This window comes from Ranitomeya imitator, chromosome 4 (genome assembly GCF_032444005.1).
Source record: "Ranitomeya imitator isolate aRanImi1 chromosome 4, aRanImi1.pri, whole genome shotgun sequence".
NCBI lineage: Eukaryota > Metazoa > Chordata > Amphibia > Anura > Dendrobatidae > Ranitomeya > Ranitomeya imitator.
The window spans coordinates 309720684-309735123 of NC_091285.1; positions in this window are offsets into that span (position 1 = coordinate 309720684).

Below are 14440 nucleotides of genomic sequence, written 5' to 3' on the forward strand. Positions count from 1 at the left end.
CAAATCTCCCTTTTTTGGGGGGAGACTGCAGCTAAAAACAGGCCCTGTGTATTCACTACACAATGTAAGTGCCACAACGTGGCTGGCAGATATACGACCAACAGAACTGACGTATAGAAGCTTGTTGTCAATTTAAATCTCACTTTTTTTTGGGGGGGGAGACTGCAGCAAAAACAGGCCCTGTGTATTACACTACACAATGTAAGTGGCACAACGTGGCTGGCAGATATATTAAAAAATACAAGGGCTGTAGTACAATTTCAATTACAATGATCAAAGGACAAGTATGGCAGGAATAAAAAGGACTGCTGCACACAAAAGTGTGGACAAAGAAACAAGAGAACTGTGCAGAAAGGAGCAACAAAATTTGGTTTGCACAGTGGCGTACAAACAGCAATGCAGCTATCAGGGAGCCTTATAAGGCAGCCTAATAAGCTACAGAGCTGATGCACAAAAAAAACTTCACTGTCCCTGCAAACAAAAGGTGGTGTTGGACAGTGGAAATCGCTACAGCACAAGCAGTTTCGGGGTTAATCTTCCCTCCCTAATTATATCCCTTCTGATGAAGCTGTAGCAACCTCTCCCTATGCTAAGATCAGCAGAAGTAAGATGACGGTCGGCGTGCATGCCCCTTTATAGCCCCTGTGATGCCAATCACTGTCATGCCCTTCTCTAAGATGGTGGGGACCGAGACCTATGTCATCACGCTGCCCACACTCTGCGTCCTCCTTCATTGGATGAGAAATGGCACTGAAAGCGTCAAATGAAGGGCAACTTTGGCGCGAAGATCGCCGTCTTCATGGCCAATCCCACACTAGAATCAGGTCGGGTTTCACGAAACCTGACTTTGCCAAAAGTCAGCGATTTTTTAAATTGTCTGATCCGTTTTGCTCAACCCTAGCTGTAATCCACCCTCCCATGGCAACTGCCTGTGCAATGACAGTCTGGAACTTACAGACATTGTTATCCCTTCCACATCCTCCTCTGCTTCCATGTCTTCTTCCTCGACCACCACCTCCTCATGCAATCTTGCCTTGCGCACATGCAGTATGCTTTGCCCAACTGCGGGCAAAGCCGAAAAGCATTAGTGTGCATGCGCCACCGCACTATGTCCCGGAACACAGCAAAATACTTTTTTTAAGTTTAATTCACTTCAGAGGACGTGACATTAAGTTATAGAGCAAGGAGGAGCAAAGCTAGTAATTTTATATATTTTACTCCAAAAAGGTAGGCAGTGTTTGCAAAAGTATGAAAAGATATTATAAAAGTGGACAAGCATCACATGTGCAAACACTTACAATTATAAAAGGATTAAAGTTGAAAAGAAATGCTCACAGTTTTCTCATATCTTTTCAGATTATGGCAAACCATGTGGCTTGGGGGAAGGGCAGACATATATCCCAGTGCATGAAAGGCTTTCAGCTAGACCCAGGACAAAAGACTGGTGAAAACTGATGGCTCACTTATCTTATATATAGCCATTTCTATACATAACTCACTGCATGAACCTCGTAGAAGAACGACACAATGATCATGAGGCTCACAATGTCATGGTGGTTCCTTTAAGTATAAACACAGAGTAGATATATGACCAACTTACGGAGAAATCCATGTCTTGCATTTGATTGGGTTTTGATCTTAGCGATTTCAGTGAGTAATAGATCTCTTGGTGGACATCCGGAATATGTAACCTTTCTATCTCTATCCCTGATCATTGCCATTATACATAACTTTTCAAGAACAAAGGAGTCCCATGTCGTTGGAAAGTTGCTGTACCAGTTATAGCTGGTATCAGGTGGGAGGGCGGATGAGGTGTTTAGACAGAAGACTGGCTTTCCCAGCTCAAAGCCATAAAAATTCCTCAGTGAATGTTGCTGGCTTGCAGGTCTCACATTACAGCTATATAGCAGGGGGGTGGAGTAAGAGTGGTTTAGAATACCAGCCTATGCTGGCAGGCAGAGGAAGCTGCAGCTGAGAGCTGTGTATGTGTAATTGAAGTAATAAGAACTTCTTCCTATTTCATGAGAGCTACAGTTTTTAAAATTGCGTCAATTTTGGCTATCTGTCATAAAGGCCACTCAAAGTCACTTAAAATGTGATTTCGTCCCTAAAAAAAATGGCTTTGTAAATTTTGTTGGAAAAATAAGAAATTGCTTCTAACTTCATAACCAAAAAAATATGCTTCAATAATTGTGCTTATGTAAAGTATGCATGTGGAAACTGTTATTTATTAACTATTTTTTGTGATGTAACTCTCTGGTTTTAGGGCATAAAAATAAAAATTTTGAAAGTTACAAAATTTTGGCCAAATTTCCAATTTTTTCACAAATAAATGCATGTCATATCAAACAAATATTACCACTATCATGAAGTACAATAAGTTATGATAAAACAATCTCAGAATCAGTGTGATCCATTGAAACATTTCCAGAGTTCTTACCACATACCACTGATTAGAATTGTAAAATTTGGCCTGATGATGAAGGTGGAAGCAGTCTTGGGGGGGGGAGGGGGGTGAAGGGGTAAACCTATTTTTCCTGAGGTGTCTTCTATTGTCTGCTCATTAAACTTATAGATTATCCAGTAGAATAGATAGCATTATATATTAAATTATATTGTATAGTATAGCCACTTACAGTCTTGGCTATATTTTCTGGCTAATGTCAATTTTGAAGTTTGTGAAAAGTATGAGTAATTTTCATTAGAGAACAACATAGGAGGGAAATGCTATTTAAGCAATTCTTTATTTTCTTGTTAGAAATATGATACTACTTCATAAAGAAATGGTTATTACAGACAATGGCCTACCAAGGTGAAGTTTGTAATAAAGCCTTTCATGTAGTATTACCATTGACACTAATGGAATGTAACAATGGTTCAGAATGATTTAATGGTCCCCAAGTTGTGCTGTAATAGTCATATTTATATTATGATGTATATCACAAAACCCAAAGTAGTTGTTTTGATATATTGAATATACCATGCTGTCTTACCTTTAGTAGGATTGAAAAATCTACCAGTGACACACATCAAAATGATGTAACTGCTCTATTTCCTAGGTCTTAAGTGTGTATTCTGTGCAGAGACATTTCTCAAAGAAAATTATATTGGTAATTACACTTCGAAATCAAACCTTCCTTAGTAGTTAAAGGATCATTGTACAACAGAAAAATAACCTTTTATCTTATACCTCATGCATCAATTTAAAGAATGTCTACACTAAGTACAGTGCACCTATGTTTCTATATATAAAAGTTAAAGACAATTTAATTGCACAATTACATTATGCTATTTTTTACTGCTAACCTAGGTTGGTGTTCCATTAAAATAGATTTTTTTCTATTTTATGTTTTAATATTCTGGAACATTACTTTAAAAAATAAATAGATTTGAAGCTATAAATAATAATACCTTGTTATATACCCTGTTATTAATTTGCCTTATCATTTTGCCTCATCATCAGGGGCAGCATGGTGGCGCAGTGGTTAGCACAGCAGCCTTGCAGCGCTGGGGTCCTGGATTCTAATCCCACCCAGGACAACAACTGCAAAGAGTTTGTATGGTCTCTCCGTGTTTGCGTGGGTTTCCTCCGGGCACTCTGGTTTCCTCCCACATTCCAAAGACATACTGAGAGGGAATTTAGATTGTGAGCCCCAACGGGGACAGTGATGAAAATGTGAGCAAAAACTGTAAAGCGCTGCGGAATATGTTAGCGCTATATAAAAATAAAGATTATTATTATTATTTTCAGATCTCTGAACGGCTGAAGCAACAGTACAACAGAGTCACTATTCTGTCACATGAGCTCCATGAAAGAAGAGTTAGTCTGTAAATGCTACCTTCATGCAGGATGAACAATAAGCTGACGAGTTACAGTAAAACAACCATGGGAGGAATAAGCGTACAAACAACCGATACTTAGCATATTTGATAATAAAAGTCAATAATAAAATACAGTATATAATTAAAAAAATTTGATTTGCGACACTTACGCATTACGCTGAATTAAACCTACAGTTGAAACCAGAACTTACATACACTATGTAAAAATACATAAATTCATGTTTTTATCAATATTTTACATGAAATAAGAATAAACTTTTCCCGTTTTTAGGTCAATTAGGATTACCATAATTATTAATATTTGCCAAATGCCACACTTTTTCTTCTGGTCTAAGTCACTCTCCAGAGTCTCAGCTTAGGGGGACTACAGCCCCAGCTGGTGGAACACAGGACTGCTTCATTGACCATCACTGAAACCCCAGAGACGTCTTAATGAAGCCAGGTTGGGACAATTGGGTCACCTGGCCACATACCTCACTGCTCTTGGTCAGCTTCTTAAGCTTGCCATTACCTCCTCAATGTGGGGGTCCGCCAGAAGCAGGGAGCCACTGGTGGGGGTATGCGGCACTGGAAACAGCTCTAATCCTAGCAAGTATTCAGAAGGGTGAGACTCTGTAATTTGCACCATCTTTGGCATTTGCTGGGACTGTTTTGTGTGCTTTTGTGTGTTGGTGGTTCAATAAATTATTTCCACACTGTTTTACCCTCACCCTGTGTTGTCTGAGTAGTGTTCTGCCCACAGGGTGAGAGAACAGGCACTCATGAGCCCTGGTCAATGCAGTCTTTCTAAAGACAGGTGGGCCAGCAGATGAGAGAACCCACTGACCCCTGTGTCTCCACAGTCATCTACTCTTTATTTACATATATTAAATGCCATGTCATTTAGGGATCTTTAAAAGAAATAATAATAATAACAAAGCTTCAAAAATTATTGTTGTGCAAACTCCATCATTACAATCATATCTCTACAGTATTGGAGATACAGTTAAAGTTTAGCTCCAAAGAAAAGTCATTCTGACATACATCACCCCCATTCTCACAATTTTTACACAGCCACCACCCACACACAAAACAGTCATCCATTTGCTGCATCAATATCCAAGTACTGAACAGTCATATGGTAACAAGACCTCTCATTGTCACATTCCAATGGTGTAAAAATGCTGCAGTAGCTAATCAGGCCACAATGCATGCACCTGAAGTACATCTTTCACAGTCCCTCACACACTGAACCCAGTTCTCTTACCAAGGCATACAAACTCCTTCAGGTATAGCAAGTCCTTACCCTTTATGAATAATCTAAACTTTGCCAGTTTGTTTGATGTCCTCTTTGCTCACAAGAATAAGTATTTCTTCTCCCCTCTGTTGTGGTAGTCCTTGCCATATTATTGTTCTAAGATGGTACACTCTTTGAGGTGGACTGGTTTCTCCACCTTGGACAAATTACATCGTTACCAATAAATATTGTAGATCTTTACATGCTCCTTTGTTGTTTTCTCAAAGTCCTTGGGGCAGGGCACTATGTAACTAGATATTACATAAACTCTTATGCGATGCTGCACAACAGTTCTTGAATGTACCCTCCCTTGGTCAAAGAAGCTGTTGGCTACTACTGTTTACCATCCATTCCTATGCTGAGGTGCAAATTTAATTTTGGGGAAAAATTTTCCAAACCTGGCAAATTCAAATTTTATTACTGGTTTGTCCTAAACAGTGAATTAATTTACAACCGTATTTGTTGTAAATGATAATTACAAAATCAACAACAACAAAAATAATCCTGATGTCTACAAAGTCAAATAGGATTAAGGGAGTCTTCTGCTTGACTTTTAGGGGTCCTTTAGTTGGTCAGAACCTAGGCCTGTTGGAAGATTATCAGATACTTTGGTGAGATAAATAACAAATTGTCCTTTTATTTCAGCTTTTTAGCAGATCTTAAAAAGTTATGCATAGTTTTTGGCTATTACAAAAATGTAAATATGTGCAATATGAAAAATAGATATATTGATCATTTAAATGCAGTAAAATTCTTAATCATTAAAATTCATTTCTTAAAGATGTATGTATCCCACTGTCATTCTTATTACGTACAAAGTTTTGTAGGAAATTTAAACAATAAAAAAATTATTCTTGTGCCAGAAATAGGGAAAGTTACATGTATCTGACAATCTAAGACATGCTTCTTAACTTAATAAATTTCTATAGAAAAGTTGCTTGGCTAAATGCAAGGTGAATATGTTCTACTGGATATTGTAACCTATGTGATCATTAATTTTTGCTAATAATTTAAAATTCATTGGAAAACGATCCATATTATAAGGTAATATTTTATAAAGAAATGCAACCAGCTGACAGTTTAGTTATCTGCCTGAAAGAATTAAAATAACCACTCCAGTTTGCTATCATAACCATTTATTTTTCTCAGTTCATGCTGTTGAATGGCAATAGGTGACCTTTCCTCTCCTTTTTAAAATTCACAGAAATAGTTTATTCTATTGAATGTATTCATTTCACTTTAGAACTTAGTTAAGCTACTGTAGAATAAGGAAAACAAGTGAAGACCTCTAGGGAATAATGCACTTGTGACATAGGTCTAAATAGATTAAGCCGTGCATGGACATTATATAGTACATTAGAGCAATGACATTATTTCACTCAGCCTGAAATGAACGGCATTTCCTCACATTTTTGTCCTTTTTCCATAAGCCAATCGTAGCCAAAGGCATTTGACTGGAGAGCTTGTTGGATTGACAGGTCTGGCAGTCATTACACGCTGGATTGAATACTAGATTACTCCAAAGTGGCTCAAGGTCAGGGATCAGTGTGTTCCCTTTTGGCACTAAATGACTTTAATATCCTTACTGTATTAGTCAATTACTTTAAAGCTGCTGCTCTTGTCCCCCTGCAGTTCACTGTGACAATTTGAATGGTTCCTACACTTAACCCTCACTTGCTCTTCTTTGCAAACCAGCAACAATAGAACCTCAACTAGTTGAAAAATAAAATTAATTCAAAGTCAGAAAACTTTTCCGCATAAAAGGCCAGCAATTTTAAATTCTCTTAGGAATAGCTGAAATTGTGACCACACGCAAAAGAATTCAATTTATTTTAAGGCACAATAATATAAAGTCATGTAAATGTTTAATAAAAGAAATAGTGTGAAAAGATGTATTATTATTTCACTTATCTATTTATTTTATGAGTTGTATATAATATTTCTTAAAGAGTATTTTCTATTAAATATTCTAATATTCAGATGCCATCGACTTAAAGGCATTTGTTTTGATTCAAATCAAACTTCCAAATTACAGCTGAAAAAAGCACTACTGTATGATAGTAGAATACATCATTCTGGGTTAAACAAGAATTTAGGAATCTTGAGTGAACATATATTATTTGAGTAAAAAATTAATTATGGTTATACTATAAGGTGTACAGCAGAATTTATTAAGTATTAACAAATGAAACTTATTACATTATTGTGGAAAAAAAAACAAAAAACAAAGAAGCTCATATATGGTATGTCGTTTGTGTGCTGTCCATATTTTATTGGTTAACGGGTGTTAGTTGTTAAGAAGTTTTTTTCTTTCATACTAGTGAAAAATATTATAAAAACTGAAATACAGGGTCCAGCACACTGAAAAAATACTAACTGTTTTTCATGTATGAAACCAGCTTAAGCCTTTAACTCTTTTGCGCTATGCTAGTACTGCTCTGCAGGAGGTGCGTTCATGCCGAGTGAGGTACTTGTGCAGCACCGTTATCACGCAGACTCACGCTGAGCTCCGCGGCGATTGCATGTGGGTGTCGGCTGTATGTCACAGCTGACACCCCACAGCAACACCCACGATCGGTGCTAGCACCGATCGTGGGCATTTAACCCCTATTAATCCGCTTTCAGTAGTGACAGCAGCATAGAGAAGGGGGTTCCCTGCGTGCTTCCATCAGAACAACAAGATGCAATTACTTGTACTGATGGTCTCCATGGAGACCTCCAGCACCAAGATGGTCTTAAGGTCCTTCAGGGAAGGTTGCTTGTGAGCACCTGCTGATAGCAGGCACTGGCATGCCTCCTTCCCTGTCTGTCTAATGTCTCATACTGGGACAGTGTAATAAAGTTAAAAAAAATACACTGCTCAAAAAATAAAGGGAACACTAAAATGCCACATCCTAGGTATCACTGAATTAAATATTTCAGTTGCAAAACTTTATCCATTACATAGTGGAATATGTTGAGAACAATAAAACATAAAAATGATCAATGTAAATCAAAATGAATATCCCATGGAGGTCTGGAAATTGAATGATGCTCAAAATCAAAGTAGAAAATCAAATTACAGGCTGATCCATCTTCGCTGGAAATGCCTCAAGACAAGGAAATGATGTTCAGTTGTGTGTGTGTTACCTCCATGTGCCTGTATGACCTCCCTACAATGCCTGGGCATGCTCCTGATGAGGCGGCGGATGGTCTCCTGAGGGATCTCCTCCCAGACCTGGACTAAAGCATCCGCCAACTCCTGGACAGTCTGTGGTGCAATGTGATGTTGGTGGATGGTGCGAGACATGATGTCCCAGATGTGTTCAATCGGATTTAGGTCTCGGGAATGGGTGGGTCGGTCCATAGCTTCAATGCTTTCACCTTGCAGTAACTGTTGACACACTGCAGTCACATGAGGTCTGGCATTGTCCTGCATTAGGAGGAACCCAGGGCCAACCGCAGCAGCATATGGTCTCACAAGGGATCTGTGGTTCTCATCTCGGTACCTAATGGCAGTCAGGCTACCTCTGGTGAGCACACAGAGCACCATGGAGTATAATGAATGCCAAGAGGTAGCATAAAATCGCATAATCATTTATTAGACAAAATTCCATACATGTAAAATATTACAAGATAATAGAACAAAGAAAGAGGGACAAGTAGAGAGACCTGCTGGTACAGCAGGTGAACCAAATGATAAAGAAATAATCAAAACGCTAAGGGTGTATTAACATGAAGCCTCAATGATTTCAATCTATATAAACATCATATTAGTAATGGATACAGGTGAACGGAGCTGCCAATGCATATCATAAGGTGAATCCTACAGGGCAAACCCCCCCAGAGAGGAAATCACACGTACCCATAAGGCTGTTTATAATTCACCCATAATGCCTAAATAAGCTATAGGTCCTCCTACTGAGACCCCTTGACGTGCGTTTCGAGTATATGCTTCTTCAAGAAGGGGAATGTATAGTGCAGTATCCCATGGGGTTTAAATAGTAATGCCTCAAATCACCGGTACATGCGGAGCAGGGGCAGGTAGCATAATAAATTATATGGGTAGAATTACATGAAATATACTCCCGGATCTTGAATTCCCTGCTCCCATCTGAAGATGGAAAAGTATTACTCCATATAACATTGGGACACGTGACACACGAACCGCAGGGGAAACAGCCAACTTTAGGAGCCCCAGCATTAAAAATGGTCTTGGGTTTCGTAACAAAGTGGCTTCTCACAAGATAGTCCTTCAAGTTTTTCCCCCTGTGTTGTGTCATGTATGGACGCGGGGGTAGATGTGCTGATAGTGCATTGTCAGTATGTTAAACCAACCAGTGCTTAGTCAAGATTTCATGGATCTGCTCCCAACGGCAATTGGAGGTCGAGATGAACCTAATCTCATTGGTTTCCTCCCAGTGCTGGTTCCTAGGCACAAGAAGATCCTCTCTTCTTGTGTCTCTAGCCCATCTATATCCTCTCTTAATACACTGACGGCTGGATCCCCTCTCTCTAAAGCGGTCCGCAAGGACCACTGACTGTTGTTTGAAGCAGGCTGCCGTTGAGCATACCCGCCTATTCCTCAAGAATTGACCAACTGGGATGGCTTTGATGGTGGAATAATTGTGTGCCGAGGAGGCATGCAATAACAAATTCACCACCATGTCCTTGCGGTACAGATCCGTTTCAATATGTCCATCCTCTGCAACACACAAGGTTATATCAAGGAAATCAATTTGGTGCGTATGATATTTATATGTGAATTTCAAATTAAATGGATTAGTGTTAAGTAACTGCATGAACTGGGATAGGCTGGTCTCGTCACCCCTCCAAATCATCAAAACATTGTCAACGTAACAAAACCAATGATTTGGATTACTTTTTCTTCGTTTTCACATCTGCACACTTGTAATTTTACCTTTTATCTTATGTCTCTATTCGTATTCATCACTCCTCTTCTCCGTCTCTTTAGTCCACGGGGAAATGGCTGCCGCCTTGGTCTCCAGCAAAATGTCCACCGGTGGGTGTGCACGCGCACTGGGATTTGTACACCGCCCATGTTTACCTGCGGCTATTGACTGGGGTGGTGTGCGCATGTTTGTTGATGTCATTGGGCGCACCTTTTGCCCGCATGCACACACCGCTTTTGACGGCCGCGGTGAACTGAGTTTGTTTCCGGCGTGTGACTTCTGGGACACGCGCGCCCAATGTACTGGTAATTTGAGGCATTACTATTTAAACCCCATGGGATACTGCACTATACAGTACATTCCCCTTCTTGAAGAAGCATATACGCGAAATGCGCATCAAGGGGTCTCAGCAGGAGGACCTATAGCTTATTTAGGCATTATGTGTGAGTTATAAACAGCCTTATGGGTACATGTGATTTCCTCTCTGGGGGGTTTGCCCTGTGGGACTCACCTTATGATATGCATTGGCAGCTCCCTTCACCTGTATCCATTACTAATATGATGTTTATATAGATTGAAATCATTGAGGCTTCATGTTCATACACCCTTAGCGTTTTGATTATTTCTTTATCATTTGGTTCACCTGCTGTACCAGCAGGTCTCTATACTTGTCCCTCTTTCTTTGTTCTATTATCTTGTAATATTTTACATGTATGGAATTTTGTCTAATAAATAATTATTCGATTTTATGCTACCTCTTGGTGTTTATAATACTCCATGGTGTTCTGTGTTTTCATAAATTTGGGAGTAGTACACCAACTGATGATTTTTTTTGCATTTATGCATACACTTAGGGGGCAAGGCCCATGCCTCCCTCGGCCTTGGTTTTATTCTGTGCTTATTTTGACTTTTGTTCTAATTCTTACCTCTGGTGAGCACATGGAGGGCTGTGCGGCCCTCCAAAGAAATGCCACCCCACACCACTACTGACCTACTGCCAAACCTGTCATGCTGAAGGATGTTTCAAGCAGCAGATCACTCTCCACAGCGTCTCCAGACTCTATCATGTCTGTCACATGTGCTCAGTGTGAACCTGCTTTCATCTGCGAAGAGCACAGAGTGCCAGTGGCGAATTTGCCAATCCTGGTTTTCTGTAGCAAATGCCAATCATCCTGCACGGTGTTGGGCTGTGAGCACGACCCCCATCTGTGGACGACGGGCACTCAGAACATCCTCATGGAGTCAGTTTCTAACGTTTGTGCAGACATATGCACATTTGTGGCCTGCTGGAGGTCATTTTGCAGGGCTCTGGCAGTGCTCCTCCTGTTCCTCCTTGAACAAAGGCTGAGGTGTGGTCCTGCTGCTGGGTAGTCGCCCTCCTATGGCCCCCTCCATGTCTGCTGGCCTGTCTCCTGGTAGCGCCTCCATCCTCTGGACACTACTCTGACAGACACAGCAAACCTTCCTGCCACAACTCGCATTGATGTGCCATCCTGGATGAGCTGCACTACCTGAGCCACTTGTGTGTATTGTAGAGTCCGTCTCATGCTATCACGAGTGTGAAAGCACAATCAACATTCAAAAGTGACCAAAACATCAGCCAGAAAGCATTGGTACTGAGATGTGATCTGTGGTCCCCACCTGCAGAACCACTCCTTTATTGAGTGTGACTTGATAATTACCAATAATTTCCATATGTTGTCTATTCCATTTGCACAATAGCATGTGAAATTGATTGTCAAAGAGTGTTGCTTCCTAAGTGGACAGTTTGATTTCACATAAATTTGGTTTACTTGGAGTTATATTCTGTTATTTAAGTGTTCCCTTTATTTTTTTGAGCATTTTTTGTATATAGCCACACACACATACATGTATATGCATTACATAGTCTCCTTTATTATGTATTTTGCAGTCCCTTATTATACAGTGCCATCTCTTGTTATGCACAACATCGTCACTTACATATTGGATTATATAGAGCCCTGTTTTTTGTTACATACTGTCCTGTCTTATTAGCTGTGTAATGCAATGATGGCTGATGGAGAATGGGAAAGCTTCTTTTCTAATGAAGGAGCTGATGGACTGGTTGTCTGGTCACCGGCTACTACATCAGCAGTCATTTTACATTTAACAAGAGAGTGGACTATGTAATAAAAGAAGGTGCTGTGAGTAACAAAAATAACAACAATACACTATCCGAGAGACAGCACTGTACATAACAGCAGAGGAAGCAATATAATAAGGGACAGCACCATATATAACTAGAGAGAATGGTACGCAATAAGGGGCAGTGTTATACATAATAAAAGAGGAAACTATGTAACTAAGGACTGTGCTATGCATAATAAGTGAGTACGCTATATAGATAGGGAATGTGTTATACCTAATAAGTCTTAGTACGCTATATATTAAAAGACTATGCTATACATAAGTGAGTACACTATATACTAAGGGACTGTGCTATACATAATAAGTGAGAACACAATATACTAAAGGACTGTGTTGTACATAAAATGTGACAACACTATATACTGAGGGATGGTGCTATACATAATAAGCGAGTGCACTATATGCTAAGTGACTGTGCTATACATAATAAGTGAGTGCACTATATGCTAAGTAACTGTGCTATACATAATAAGTGAGTACACTATATACTAAGGGACTGAGTTTGACATAATAAGCGATAATAATGTCTTTCTCCACTTCCCCCTGTTCCCAAGTCCATTATAAATCCCTTGACTCCCATCCCAATCTCCCCACCCTTCATTGTCCTCTTCTCCCCACATCCCATTATTGTCCTCTCCCCCACCCCCTTCATTGCCCTCTCCACCACTTACATCATTGCCTTCTCCCCATCACTCACTTCAATGCCCTTTCCACCACCTCTTGCATTGCTTTCTCCCCACTATCCCATCATTGTCTATTCCATCACTGCCATCATTGTCTTCTCCCCACCACCCTCATCATTGCCCTTTCCACCACCATCATCATTGTCCTTTCCACCACCACCATTGTTGCCTTTTCCCCACCACTCCATCATTGCCCATTCCACCACCTACATAATTTCCACCTCCCCCACCACTCCCTTTACTGCCCTTTCCACCGCCACCATCATTGTCCTTTCTATTACCACCATCATTGTCCTCTCCACTACCATCATCATTTCCTTCTCCTCACCACCACATCATTGCCTTTTCCCCACCACCTCCATTATTGCTCTTTCCACCACCATCATTGCCTTCTCCTCACCACCCCATCATTCCCTTCTCCCCCACCCCCTTCATTGCCCTTTCTACCACCTCCATCATTACCTTCTCCCCAACCACCTCCATCGATGCCTCCTTCACCATCACCCCATCATTGTCCTCTTCACTACTACCATCATTTCCTTCTCCCTCACCACCCCATCATTGCCTTCTCCCCTACCACCCCCATTATTGCCCTTTCCACCACCTCCATCATTGTCTTCTCCACTCCCATCATTTCCTTTTCCACCACTTCCATCATTTCCTCCTCCCCGAAAATCCCCATCATTGCTCTTTTCCACTACCACCATCACCGTCCTTTCCACCACCACCATCATTGGCTGTTCCCCCACCATTCCCATTTTTGCCTATTCCACCACCTCCATCATTTTCTCCTCCCATCACCAACATCATTGTCCATTCCCCATCACCATCATTGCCTTCTCCTCCACCACTCCATCATTGTCCTTTCCACTAGCACCATCATTTCCTTCTCCCTCACCACCCTATCATTGCCTTCTCCTACACCACCCCATCATTGTCCTTTCCACCACCTCCATCATTGCCTTCTCCTCCACCCCATCATTTCCTTTTCCACCACCTCCATTATTTCCTCCTCCCTGAAAATCCCCATCATTGCCCTTTCCATCACCACCATCACTGTCCTTTCCACCACCATCATTGGCTGTTTCCTCACCATCCCCATCATTGCCCATTCCACAACCTCCACCATTTCCTCCTCCCATCACCAACATCATTGTCTGACCCTGCACTACCATCATTTCCTTCTCCCCACCACCTCGATCATTGTCCTTTCCATCACCTCCATCATTGCTTTGTCCCCACCACCCCCATAATTTCCCTCTCTATCACCCAAGTCATTGCCTTCTCCCCATCACTCCATCATTGCCCTCTCCTCCACCTACACACACAGACACATACAGCACCATTCACCTCTCTGCATGTTCCATGCAACGCTATGAATGCACACACACCTCACCTCTTTGTGCATTCTCCTGCAGCCATACACATGCACACACTCACAGTACCACACACTTCTCTGCACGCTCTCCTGCAGCCACAGTATCCCTGTCCTCTCTCTGGCACAGCCGCGTGCTGAATGATGATGTCATGCAGACATGCTGCTGTATCAGACAAATAGGAAGTGAGGGCAGGAAGCA